This window comes from Bubalus bubalis, chromosome X (genome assembly GCF_019923935.1).
Source record: "Bubalus bubalis isolate 160015118507 breed Murrah chromosome X, NDDB_SH_1, whole genome shotgun sequence".
Lineage (NCBI taxonomy): Eukaryota > Metazoa > Chordata > Mammalia > Artiodactyla > Bovidae > Bubalus > Bubalus bubalis.
This window is the reverse complement of record NC_059181.1, coordinates 33,901,693-33,916,519: the sequence shown is the minus strand read 5'-3', so window position 1 is coordinate 33,916,519 and position 14,827 is coordinate 33,901,693.

Sequence of the window (14,827 nt, the reverse complement as noted above, 5' to 3'; positions counted from 1 at the left end):
TTTGCGTATGCCGAGCCTCCTTCCTCATGACCTTTGCCACGGGCGGAGTTCCTCACGCTGGCTCCTGGCAGTGATAGACTTCCAGTTGAGCTATTCCAGATCCTGAAAATTATGCTGTGAAAATGCTGCACTCAATATGCAATATGCAATATGCACTCAATATGCAATATGCCGGCTCCCGGCCACCTTGCTTATAGTTTCCTTTGTTGTGCAGAAGCTTTTAGTTTTAATTAGGTCTCATTTGTTTATTTTTGCTTTTATTTCCAGTATTCTGGGAGGTAGGTCATAGAGGATCCTGCTGTGATTTATGTCGGAGAGTGTTTTGCCTATGTTCTCCTCTAGGAGTTTTATAGTTTCTGGTCTTACATTTAGATCTTTAATCCATTTTGAGTTTATTTTTGGTGTATGGTGATAGAAAATGTTCTAGTTTCATTCTTTTACAAGTGGTTGACCAGTTTTCCCAGCACCACTTGTTAACGAGACTGCCTTTTCTCCATCGTATATTCTTGCCTCCTTTGTCAAATATAAGGTGTCCATAGGTGTGTGGATTTATCTCTGGGCTTTCTATTTTGTTCCATTGATCTATATTTCTGTCTTTGTGCCAGTACCATACTGTCTTGATGACTGTGGCTTTGTAGTAAAGCCTGAATTCAGGCAGGTTGATTCCTCCAGTTCCATTCTTCTTTCTCAGGATTGCTTTGGCTATTCAAGGTTTTTGTATTTCCATACAAATTGTGAAATTATTTGTTCTAGCTCTGTGAAAAATATCATTGGTAGCTTGATAGGGATTGCATTGAATCTATAGATTGCTTTGGGTAGTATACTCATTTTCACTATATTGGTTCTTCCAATCCATGAATACGGTATATTTCTCCATCTATTAGCGTCCTCTTTGATTTCTTTCACCAGTGTTTTATAGTTTTCTATATATAGATCTTCTGTTTCTTTACGTAGATATATTCCTAAGTATTTTATTCTTTCCATTGCAATGGTGAATGGAATTGTTTCCTTTATTTCTCTTTCTATTTTCTCATTATTAGTGTATAGGAATGCAAGGGATTTCTGTGTGTTGATTTTATATCCTGCAACTTTACTATATTCATTGATTAACTCTAGTAATTTTCTGGTGGAGTCTTTAGGGTTTTCTATGGAGAGGATCATGTCATCTGCAAACAGTGAGAGTTTTACTTCTTCTTTTCCAATTTGGATTCCTTTTATTTCTTTTTCTGCTCTGATTGCTGTGGCCAAAACTTCCAAAACTATGTTGAATAGTAGTGGTGAAAGTGGGCACCCTTGTCTTATTCCTGACTTTAGAGGAAATGCTTTCAGTTTTTCCCCATTGAGGATAATGTTTGCTGTGGGTTTGTCATATATAGCTTTTATTATGTTGGGGTATGTTCCTTCTATTCCTGCTTTATGGAGAGTTTTTATCATAAATAGATGTTGAATTTTGTCAAAGACTTTCTCTGCATCTATTGAGATAATCATATGGCTTTTATTTTCCAATTTGTTAATGTGGTGTATTACATTGATTGATTTGTGGATATTGAAGAATCCTTGCATCCCTGGGATAAAGCCCACTTGGTCATGGTGTATGATCTTTTTAATGTGTTGTTGGATTCTGATTGCTAGAATTTTGTTAAGGATTTCTGCATCTATGTTCATCAGTGATATTAGCCTGTAGTTTTCTTTTTTTGTGGCATCTTTGTCAGGTTTTGGTATTAGGGTGATTGATGGTGATCATAGAATGTGTTTGGAAGTTTACCTTCCTCTGCAATTTTCTGGAAGAGTTTGAGTAAGATAGGTGTTAGCTTTTCTCTAAATTTTTGGTAGAATTCAGCTGTGAAGCTGTCTGACCTGGGCTTTTGTTTGCTGGAAGCTTTTTGATTACAGTTTCAATTTCCGTGCTTGTGATGGGTCTGTTAAGATTTTCTATTTCTTCCTGGTTCAGTTTTGGAAAGTTGTACTTTTCTAGGAATTTGTCCATTTCTTCCAAATTGTCCATTTCATTGGCATAGAATTGTTGATAGTAGTCTCTTATGATCCTTTGTATTTCTGTGTTGTCTGTTGTGATCTCTCCATTTTCATTTCTGATTTGATTGATTTGATTTTTCTCCCTTTGTTTCCTGTTCAGTCTGGCTAATGGTTTGTCAATATTATTTATACTTTCAAATAACAAGCTTTTGGCTTTGTTAATTTTTTGCTATGGTCTCTTTTGTTTCTTTTGCTTTTATTTCTGCCCTAATTTTTAAGATCTTTCCTTATACTAACTCTAGGGTTTTTCATTTCTTCCTTTTCTAGTTGCTTTAGGTGTAGAGTTAGGTTATTTATTTGACTTTTTTCTTTTTTCTTGAGGTATGCCTGTATTGCTATGAACCTTCCCCTTAGCACTGCTTTTACAGTGTTCCACAGGTTTTGGGTTGTTGTGTTTTCATTTTCATTCGTTTCTATGTATATTTTGATTTCTTCTGTGATTTATTGGTTATTCAGCAGCGTGTTGTTCAGCCTCCATATGTTGGTATTTTTACTAGTTTTTCTCCTGTAACTGAGATCTAATCTTACTGCATTGTGGTCAGAAAAGATGCTTGGAATGGTTTCAATTTTTTTGAATTTACCAAGGCTAGATTTATGGCCCAGGATGTGATCTATCCTGGAGAAGGTTCCATGTGCGCTTGAGAAAAAGGTGAAATTCATTGTTTTGGGGTGAAATGTTCTATAGATATTAATTAGGTCTAACTGGTCTATTGTATCATTTAAAGCTTTTGTTTCCTTGTTAATTTTCTGTTTAGTTGATCTATCCATAGGTGTGAGTGGGGTATTAAAGTGTCCCACTCTTATTGTGTTATTGTTAATTTCCCCTTTCATACTTGTTTGCATTTGTCTCACATATTGTGGTGCTCCTATGTTGGGTGCATATATATTTATAACTGTTATATCTTCTTCTTGGATTGATCCTTTGATCATTATGTAGTGTCCTTCTTTGTCTCTTTTCACTGCCTTTGTTTTAAAGTCTATTTTATCTGATATGAGTTTTGCTACTCCTGCTTTCTTTTGGTCTCTATAGTTGCGTGGAATGCCTTTTTCCAGCCCTTCACTTTCAGTCTCTATGTGTCCGTTGTTTTGAGGTGGGTCTCTTGTAGACAACATATATAGGGGTCTTATTTTTGTATCCATTCAGCCAGTCTTTGTCTGTTGGTTGGGACATTCAACCCATTTACGTTTAAGTTAATTATTGATAAGTATGATCCCGTTTCCATTTACTTTATTGTTTGGGGTTTGAGTTTGTACACCCTTTTTGTGTTTCCTGTCTAGAGAAGATCCTTTAGCATTTTTGGAGAGCTGGTTTGGTGGTGCTGAATTCTCTTAGCGTTTGCTTGTCTGTAAAGCTTTTGATTTCTCCTTCATATTTGAATGAGATCCTTGCTGGATACAGTAATCTGGGCTGTAGGTTATTTTCTTCCATCACTTTAAGTATGTCCTGCCATTCCCTCCTGGCCTGAAGAGTTTCTATTCAAAGATCAGCTGTTATCCCCATGGGTATTCCCTTGTGTGTTATTTGTTGTTTTTCCCTTGCTGCTTTTAATATTTGTTCTTTGTGTTTGATCTTTGTTAATTTGATTAATATGTGTCTTGGGGTGTTTTGCCTTGGGTTTATCCTGTTTGGGACTCTCTGGGTTTCTTGGACTTGGGTGATTATTTCCTTCCCCATTTTAGGGAAGTTTTCAACTATTACCACCTCAAGTATTTTCTCATGGTCTTTCTTTTTGTCTTCTTCTTCTGGGACTCCTATGATTTGAATGTTGAGGCATTTAACATTGTCCCAGAGGTCTCTGAGACTGTTCTAATTTCTTTTAATTCATTTTTTCTTATTTCCTCTCTGCTTCATTTATTTCTACCATTCTATCTTCTATCTCACTTATCCTATCTTCTGCCTCCATTATTCTACTGTTGGTTCCCTCCAGAGTGTTTTTGATATCATTTATTGTATTATTCATTATATATTGACTCTTTTTTATTTCTTCTAGGTCCTTGTTAAACCTTTCTTGCATCTTCTCAACCCTTGTCTCCAGGCTATTTATCTGTGATTCCATTTTGTTTTCAAGATTTTGGATCATTTTCACTATCATTATTCGGAATTATTTATCAGGTAGATTCCCTATCTCTCCCTCTTTTATTTGGTTTGGTAGGCATTTATCCTGTTCCTTTACCTGCTGGGTATTCCTCTGTCTCTTCATCTTGTTTATATTGCTGTCTTTGGGATGGCCTTTCTGTATTCTGACAGTTTGTGGAGTTCTCTTTATTGTGGAGTTTCTTCACTGTGGGTGGGGTTGGATGGGTGGCTTGTCAAGGTTTCCTGGTTAGGGAAGCTTGTGTTTGTGTTCTGGTGGGTGGAGCTGGATTTCTTCTCTCTGGAGTGCAATGAAGTGTCCAGTAATGAGTTATGAGATGTCAATGTGTTTTGAGTGACTTTGGGCAGCCTGTGTATTGAAGCTCAGGGCTATGTTGCTGTGTTGCTGGAGAATTTGCATGGTATGTCTTGCTGTGGAACTTGTTGGCCCTTGGGTGGTGCTTGGTTTCAGTGTAGGTATGGAGGCGTCTGGTGAGCTTCTGTTGATTAATGTTCCCTGGAGTCAGGAGTTCTCTGGTGTTCTCAGGATTTGGACTTAAGCCTCCTGCTTCTGGTTTTCAGTCTTATCTTTACAGTAGCCTCAAGACTTCTCCATCTATATAGCACCATTGATAAAACATCTAGGTTAAAGATGAAAAGTTTCTCCACAGTGAGGGACACCCAGAGAGGTTCACAGAGTTACATGGAGAAGAGAAGAGGGAGGAGGGAGATAGAGGTGACCCAGATGAGATGAGGTGGAATCAAAAGAGGAGAGAGCAAGCTAGCCAGTAATCACTTCCTTATGTGAGCTCCACAGTCTGGACCACTCAGAGATGTTCACAGAATTATACAGAGAAGAGAAGAGGAAGGAGACAGAGGTGGCCAGGAGGATAAAGGGGGGAAATCAAAAGGAGAGAGACAGATCCAGCCAGTAATCAGTTCCCTAAGTGTTCTCCACCATCCGGAACACACAAAGAGATTCACAGAGTTGGGTAGAGAAGAGAAGGGGGAGGGAGGAGATAGAGGCGACCTGGTGGAGAAAAAGGAGAGTCCCAAGGGGGAGAGAGCAGTCAAGCCAGTAATCTTGCTCCCAAGTAAAAATGGGTACTGAAAATTGGGTTCTTAAAGGTACAAAATTGATAACAAATATCAAAAATCAAAGATTAAAAATCTAGAGTACAGGTTGGATTTTCAAAACAATATTAAAGAAAAAAAAGCAAAGTCACAAAAATTATAAAATATATATATATATATATATATATATATATATGTGAAGTTTGCTTTAAAAATAGGGTCTCTCTCTCTCTCTTTTTTTTTTTTTTTTGCAAAGTAATAGTTCAGTTCAGTTCAGTTGCTCAGTCGTGTCCGACTCTTCACGACCCCATGAATTGCAGCACGCCAAGCCTCCCTGTCCATCACCAACTCCTGGAGTTCACTCAGACTCATGTCCATCGAGTTAGTGATGCCATCCAGCCATCTCATCCTCTCTCGTCCCCTTCTCCTCCTGCCCCCAATCCCTCCCAGCATCAGAGTCTTTTCCAATGAGTCAACTCTTCTCATGAGGTGGCCAAAGTACTGGAGTTTCAGCTTTAGCATCATTCCTTCCAAAGAAATCCCAGGGCTGATCTCCTTCAGAATAGACTGGTTGGATCTCCTTGCTGTTCAAGGGACTCTCAAGAGTCTTCTCCAACACCACAGTTCAAAAGCATCAATTCTTCAGCGCTCAGCCTTCTTCACAGTCCAACTCTCACATCCATACATGACCACAGGAAAAACCATAGCCTTGACTAGATGGACCTTTGTTGGCCAAGTAATGTCTCTGCTTTTGAATATGCTATCTAGGTTGGTCATAACTTTCCTTCCAAGGAGTAAGCGTCTTTTAATTTCATGGCTGCAGTCGCCATCTGCAGTGATTTTGGAGCCCCAAATAATAAAGTCTGACACTGTTTCCCCATCTATTACCCATGAAGTAATAGTAGGTTATAAAAATGAAAATTACAGGAGTAATGAAAATGAAAGTGAAGTTGCTCAGTCGTGTCTGACTCTTTGCAACCCCATGGACTGTAGCCTACCAGGCTCCTCTGTCCATGGGATTTTCCAGGCAATAGTACTGGAGTGGATTGCCATTTCCTTTTCCAGGGGATCTTCCCTAACCCAGGGATCGAACCCAGGTCTCCCACTTTGTAAACAGACGCTTTACCGTCTGAGCCACCAGGGAAGTTCTAAGGAGTTAAAAACAATTTTTTTTAAAGTTAAAGAATGATAGTAAAAATAGTAAAAATATATCTAAGACTTTCTCTGGTATTGTTCTGGACAGTGTGGGGTCAGTTCATTTTCAGATACTTCCTTGATCTGGCTTATATTTCTCAAGATCTATAGGCCCCTTCCTATGTAGTCAGTCCTAACTACAGGGTTTTAATCTATTGCACCTGTCACTTCCAAGGAGGTTCTGTTTTAGCTTCTGTTTGCTGGTCTCTTCAGTGTCTAATTTCCACCCTGACATAAGGCGGTGGTGGTGGACACTTTTTTAGGCTCACTTGTTCAGTCGTGCTGTGGGGAGGGAGGGTCGCTGCAAACAAACAACACTGGCATGTGCTTGCAGTGTCTCGGCCACACTGGGTTTGCCCCCACTCATGCGCCTGTGCTTTCCTTGTCTACACTGCTTAGCCTCTTGGTTGCTCTGCTGGGAACTCTCTGAGGCCGGCCCTGGGTCGTATGCACTTTCTAGGTCTAAGCCACTCAGGTTCAGGTACTCAGGTAGTCCTCAAAGGTGCAGACTTGGTTGGGCCTGCGTTTTGTGCCCTTCTCAGGTCCGAGCAGCTCAGGTGACCAGGTGTTTGGATAGTATGGTCGCTGTGACTTATCGCCTCCCCTGTCCCTGCCATGCAGTTTTCTGGGTGTACAACCAGTGCACCTTCTCAGGCGGGTGTTTACTGTCCAGAATCCCAAGAAGTCTTGGTTAGCAATGAAGCCTGCTTACATTTTGGTAGATAATGCCTCTCTGGGGCCGTGATTGCCCTCTTCCGGCTCTGGCTGCCCTCGCCTGCCTGTCTACAGAGGGGGATGGGCTGGTCCACAGCCGGCTAGCTCTGCTCAGTCCTTTGTTCTGTGAGCAGACCTGGCAGTGTCTTAGATTAGGGCTTTTCATGAGGTAGCTATCCCACAGTCTGGGTTGCTGTCTCAAGTTATTTCCCTCAGATTGCCCTCAGGGCATTCAGGCCTGGTCCTTACTCTAAGCAATGCAGCCTGAGCCTCCCTGCCCAGCCCGTGCTTGCTAGTGGCAGATGCAGGCGTCTGCACTGCTTCTCCCCTGGGAGTTACCATTAGGCACATAATCTGTGGGTTTTAACTATTTATTTATTTTTCCTCCCAGTTATGTTGCCCTCTGTGGTTCCAAGGCTTGCCACAGACTCGGCAGTGAGAGTGTTTCCTGGTGTTTGGAAACTTCTCTCTTTTTTAAGACTCCCTTCCTGGGACAGAGCTCCATCCCTCCCTCTTTTGTCTCTCTTTTTATCTTTTATATTTTTTCCTACCTCCTTTCCAAGACAATGGGCTGCTTTTCTAGGTGCCTGATGTCCTCTGCCAGCATTCAGAAGTTGTTTTGTGGAATTTACTCAGCGTTCAAATGTACTTCTGATGAATTTGTGGGGAAGAAAGTGATCTCCCCATTCTATTCCTCTGCCATCTTAGGACTGTGCCCCTGTTTTCTTATTAATTAACTATATATACTTTTTGATGGAGTAAGTTCATTTGATATGACTTGCATTAAAAAAATGCTTTAGAATTAATAATTATATTCCATCAGATTGTTGGCAAGGCATCTTTTCTCATGAATCATGTCTATTAGGCTCTAATAAATGAGCTTGACAGTAATGGGGTAGAAAATAGTATTTTATTAATTATTTCTCACCTTCAGTGAGCATTATGTACTCTTTACAAGTGTCAAGGAGAGGGAAAATTTCCCCTCTATCCCTCTTGAGTTCTATTGGCTGGGTTGATAAGAAAATTCGCATAAGGCAGATTAACAGGAGAAAAAGGAACACTTTAGTTCTTGTGCACAGAAATCGCACAGAAATGGCACCTAGGAAGTAGCCAAAGCAGGCAACTTTTATACTCTTTAGGTAAACAGTAAATTTATGAGGAATTGACAGGGCAAAGAATTTAGGCTTTGGGTGCTTAATTAGTGAGGACTTTAAACAGTGTGGGCTTGGGGTAGTCAATTAAAGAAGTAACAAAGTTTGTGTATACAGACTTCTCAGCCTGAACTCCCTCTCTCTGGTGATAAGGGTGTCCTTCAGCCTCTAGATGCAGGAAGAGATTCATCTCCTGCTTTCAGAGAGAGAAAGAGAAAGGCCTTGTGTCCCTTTTGTATTGGCCGTTTCTTAAGTAAATGTAATTTAAAATAATCAATATGCTATTGAGGCACATGGGGCCCTGGGCCCCAATAAAATCACTGCATCTTCTGCATGTTATTAATTCCTATGTTTGTGCTCTGGTTATCCACCACTGCATAGCAACCTACATCAAAATTTAGTGGCTAAAAATTTTATCATTATTTTATCTCATAATTCTAAGACACTGAAATCCAGGCAGTAGACTGTAGGACTCATTTCTTCATTTTATCTGCTGAATTATCTAGGGTGACTGGGATGGCTCTCTTGGAACTACTGGGTGTTGGCTGGTTCCCATCCCCCACCCCACACCCAGGCCCTTTATCAGAGCCTCTCCATGTAGTCTGACAGATTTCTACTCTAGTTAGATTTCTTGGATAATGGTCAGATTTATAGGAGACCATAGCATAAGCATCAGTCCTCTTAAAGTCTAGGACCAGGCCAATATATAGTATCAGTTCTGCATCTCTTCCAGGAATCCTCCCATACCCTGGAAAAGATAGTCTCTCCTGATCTTTACAGTCAAACACCCCTGGGCAACCCTTTTTCATATCTTTTATAGTAGAGTGTTGAATTGTGGATTTACCTGTCTGAATCTTCTTTAACTGTGAGAAAATTGAGTACAGGAGCTGAATCTTCCAATGCTGTATGTTCCCGTGTCATGCACAAAATAATCAGCTGAAATATAGCTTAAAAAAATAAGTATCTTGTATATATTGTAGGTGTTCAATATGTTTGTATGTCAAATACATGAAATAATCAAAGCTAAGAAATATGATTGGAAAAAATGTTAAGGAGTCTTTATAGGTGAGTAGAGAGGTAATTTTAAGAAAGAAATCATGATTTAAGATGTTTACAGTTCCTTTGAAGTAGTATATTTTGATATACTACTATACATAGTATATATGTAAAGATATGTAAAGATATATGTAAAGTAGCTATAGAAGCAAAGCCAGATCAAAACTTTAAAAATTTGTGAAGTCTGTGTTCATTAGTTCATCAGCTAAAATAAGCTAGTATCACTGGAGCTGCTCATCTTTTAAAATTTTGTCTTAAATGTAAACTTGCTGAAATATTTTTGAAACTAATTTTTCTTTATCTTTTCTATTCTCTTGGGATTAAACATGGTGATTTACCACTAAGAACTTCAAGATGTATTACTAAATTTGAGAGAGAGTGTAGCTCAGACTTTGCATGGAGATGCATTTTAAAAGCACAATCACTCAAAAGTAATTTATAATGTGATTCAAATTTTAAGCATTACCCATTAAAAAAAAACATTGAAAATAATTTCATAAAAAGTTGAACACTGTGAAAGTTCCATCCCCCTACTCAGTTTACTTGTACTTCACAATGGTGCAGAATTTCTAACGTAGAAATCCTCAATTATAGTCAGTGCTTTTTGGCTTTTCTATTTTTCTTTACAAACCCTCAATTATTTTCTTTTGAAGATCATCTTCATGTCTTTTCTCCTAAGCATTTCAATTATATTTCAGAAAACGAAGAGATAGGATAAACTGGATCAGAAATAATGCAAGTTTGGGGACAAGTTTGGAAAGTGGGAACATCTCTAAATTAATTCTTTATTATGTCTTATAAAATACTTTGATGATTTTATGCCTTATTTTGGCCTTATCTACTGAATTATAACTTCATTGAAGACAGACTTTGAATCCTTTTGTAGCTTCCCCCTTCATAGTCATGGAGAAAATGGCCAATTCTCTGGGCATAATAAAGAGTTGAGATCCTTCAAGGCCTTGGCAAACTAAGATTAAAGCTGGCCATGTATTTAGTAAATAAAGTGTTATTAGAACATAGCCAAGTCCATTGATTTAGTATTGTGCATGATTGCTTTCTAGGGCAGAATTGATTAGTTGCCACAGAGATAATACGGCTGGCAAACCTAAACTATTTACTATCTGGCCCTTTAAGAAAAGTTTAACATCCCTTGCCTTAGAAATCAAAATCCAAATATTCCAGCTTGTTTCAAAAGGTTTTTGTCATCTTTGTCCAGTATCTAATCCTTACCATTTTGAGGATAATCTTTAATTTGTGTGGTCTTTCTAATGAGAAGAACACAGCTAAGACCTGATTAAAGCTTCTTAGCTAAAAGATTGAATATGGAGCAAAATGCTGCAATGATTAGAGATGGTTAGAATTATTTCACAACAGTTATATTGGTAGTATCCTGTACCTGAGGTTCTCAGGTGATGCTAGTACTAAAGAACTCGCTTGTCAATGCAGGAGACATAAGAGATTTAGGTTCAATCCTTGGTTCAGGAAGATCTCCTGGAGGAGTGCATGGCAACCCACTCCAGTATTCTTGCCTGGAGAATCCCATGGACAGAGGAACCTGGCGGGCTACAGTCCATAGGGTTGCAAAGAGTCAGAGATGACTGAGTGACTTAGCATGCATGCATATATCCTGTACCTAGTCTGTAGCATTCTGACCAAATTGTTCCTGTTAAAGGAATGCTCTCTAACTTCCTATTCTATGATCTGGCAAAATATTTTGTTTCTTCAACAACCCCATAGCAGTACAATGAGTGTCACCAAACCAAACTTGGGTCTACTTGCCTGTGTGCAGTACAGTCAATCTACTGATACTGGGTCGTAATGAAAGAAAGTGCAACATTTATTGTAAGACCTGTAAAAGGAGTCTATGACAGCTGGGGCTCAAAAAGCATCATGTCCCTGATGGGTTTCAGCAAAGCAGTTTTAAAGGCAAGATGAAGGAAGGAAGTTCCAGGGTATGTAATCAACTTGTGCATGATTCTCTGATTGGTTAATGGTGAAGTAACAGTCCTTGTCACAGGGGTTACCATCATCAATCTTTTGGCTCCAGTATGCCTGGGTGCCAGGAGCCGGCGAGAGGCATTCCGCTCGTGACAAAGGTCATGAGGAAGGAGGCTCGGCATATGCAAAGGCGGGATCGAGCCTCAGGAGTCCCCCTGGATATTCTTGAGCATCTACCCCCCAAAACCAGAGTCTTCCTACTTTATTGCTTTGTGCTTTCACCTCTGACTTTACTGGGGGCTGTCCCCCACCACCATCTCGCTCTCTCTGAAAAAGAGTTAAACTTGCAGCTCCAATTAATAAAGTTCCTGGGCAATTAGGAGTGTTTAAATCCAAAACCCTCAGATAGCTCTCTAACTCGCCTGACAAGTTTACCAGGACTCCTACAGCTATGCATACGATTGTTTACAGTCTCCCAGCCTCGAGAGGCACGGGAAGCTTAAGATATTCAAATAGCTTAGAACCTCTCAGAGAGTTAGAAACTGTCAGAATAAAACTAGTAAAAGATTTCATTGATGAGCCAAAACTTGCTGCCAAGTTTCCACATCCCCTGTATTGTATCCTTGAATGTGTATTAATTAATATAGTTGGTATGTAGAAAAAATAAGTAGTGGCCTTGGTGTTAGCAACTTTAGACCCTTAAGGTAATAAATTATTTCCTTTGTTGTAAACCCATTACACATCCGCCCTATAGGAATGCAGTTTTATCTAACACCTTCGGAAGATGGCGCCAAACCTTAAAATAATTACTCTTAGAGAAAATAAGTCTTTGTCAAGAGTCATAAAATGTTAATAGGCCTTCTGGCCAGAAGATGATGTAAATCACCTAAACCATTTGTATACGATAAATTTGCAGGAAAGAAACCCTGGTTTTTGAAAAGGATCAAAGACTGCTGACTTTGCATCCCCTATTATCCTCTAGGTGTAACTTAGGGTATAAAAGCCCCTGTTAAAAATAAAGCTACGGGCCTTGCTCACTAAAGCTTGGTCTCCCCATGTCATTTTTCTCCTTAACTTCCGGCTGAGTCTCCATCTGGAGTGCGGAGGTCCTCTGTGATCATTTATTTGCCTGGGCTTCTAAGACCCACTTGAGAAGGTGTCTAAGGTGGGGCACCTTCTGCTATTTGAGAGGGCGCCTGTGGCCTCCATGGTCAGAGCTAACCTGGTGTCACAGGTTATATTGATTTTCCGCGTAAACCAAGCTACTCAGCCTCTTTTCTCCACTTAATTTTCCTACTGAGCTATCCTCATTCTATTACTCTTTATATCTTTGATGAATATTTAAGTAAATAGGTCGCCGACACCATCTCTCCTTCGAATACCCTGGATCAGCTGGGGCTGGACCCTGGCACCTGGGGTCTATGTGCTCATGGTCATGAAATAAAGTCTTCTGTTTGGTGGGGGTTTTAACATATGTAAAACAGCTCAGAAAATGTGCATCAGATACTGTCATCTAGGTACTTCAGAGAGGAACTGAAGTAGAAGATATGGGGAAGGGGTCTGTCCCAGGAAGGCCCCCTAGGGTTCTCCTCAATTACATGCACCCTGATGTTCTTCCAAAATCCCCCTGAAGTTAAGGACAGACAGATTTGGTTTCCATTGTTTACTACCCAAAGCATCCTAACATATATATTTGGCATAAAAATACTCCATTAATTTCATAGCTTCTCAGAGGTCTTGCTCAGGGCTGTACACAACTCCAGCTTGTACCATTCACATTGACATCATCGTTATGAATGGTATCCATTGAAGTTGTGCAGTGTCTAAACTTCATAGTTGTAAAAGACTGCACTGCTTTGTATCAGCTCATTTTTTCAGCTCCTTTTCAGTTGTCTTACATCTGTGCTCTGCAAAAGAGTCAGTTCTAACTACTTTTGTTATCCAGAGGAATAATGTTATTACTTGGTCCTTTTGTGATCACTTTGTTCTCAATGCCAAATGCAGACTCTTCAATTTGTTCATCTGACAAATTCATATTTATTCTTTAATGCTCTTCTCAGATATCACCTTTACTGTAAAACTTTCCTTGTCACATCTTTTTCCTGCCACTGACCCTAGGCATTCATAGTACATGGCTTTATCAGATGTAAACATAATACTTTGTGTACATTTCTAATATCAATGCATTTCATGATGGTTTTATGTTAGTCTTCCGTACTAACCTATGTGCTTTTTGAGAAAGCATATTTATCTAATTGTGGCCTAGTTGAGGAAAACCCTAGCACAGAGCAGATGCTTAAAGCACTATCTCTTTGTGGACTTTTTCGTGTATCCATCAATACTCATAATTCATTGAATGTACCAAATCATTTAATATTTAGAGCTTTCAGTCACACATTATCATATATATCCAGATGCAGCAATATTTACTTCTTTCTGTCAATTGGCAATGTCAAGTTAAAAAAAAAAATCTCAGTCTAGTAAGGGGAAACTTCACTTGAAAGAAAAGGTCAGTGTGAGGAGGGTCTACTGCAGTTGGAGGAGAACTATTGCATAGGGAGAATGCCATAAGCATAAGATCTACAAGCCTCTCAAGGTTAATCAAAAGTGATTTTTCTTCTGTTGAGAGGAAGTAGCAAGGGTATTAAGGGTAGGGAGTGGGAAAATGGGATAAAAGAGTAGTTTGATTAAATAGTAGATCAGAGAATATTTTACCCTAAAGTCAGCCTATTCTAGTCATAGTTCTGGAGTTAGGAGGAAGGAGTGAAACTTTGCTGCTGCTAAGTTGCTTCAGTCGTGTCCGACTCTGTGCGATCCCATAGACGGAAGCCCACCAGGCTTCCACGTCCCTGGGATTCTCCAGGCAAGAACACTGGAGTGGGTTGCCATTTCCTTCTCCAATGCATGAAAGTGAAAAGTGAAAGTGAAGATGCTTAGTTGTATCCAACTCTTAGCGACCCCATGGACTGCAGCCTCCCAGGCTCCTCCGTCCATGGGATTTTTGAGGCAAGAGTACTGGAGTGGGTTGCCATTGCTTTCTCCAGTGAAACTTTAATGTTTGACTAATAAGCAGTTTGTTCCAATAAGAATAAACACTTCATCTGATAATTTATGAGACAAAAAATAGCAATTTGGAATATCTTTGTCTGGCCCTGTCATAGGTAAGCAAGAGGAGGCATCTGTGAGTCTTATTTAAGTCATATGGGGAAGGGTTGTGCTTGTGCTCATGCTCACCAGTGTCTGACTCTTTGTGACCGCATGGACTGTAGCCCATCAGGCTCCTCTGTCCATGGGATTTCCCAGGCAAGAATACTGGAGTGGATTGCCATTTCCTCCTCCAGGGGAATCTTCCAAGACCCAGTGACCCAGCGATTGAACCACTGAGCCACCTGGGAAGCCCATGGGGAAGGGTGATTCTTACCAATAAACTGTTTTCTACAACACAAAAGGCAGAGAGATACCTTACCTTTTGCTGTTTTCCAGGATTAGAGGGCTTGGGTAAAATTCAACATTGTCACTAACAATAGTTTTCAGTGTTGAAGGAGAAAAGCAGACTTTCTTTTCTAGTAGTCATCACACTGCCAGTAAATGT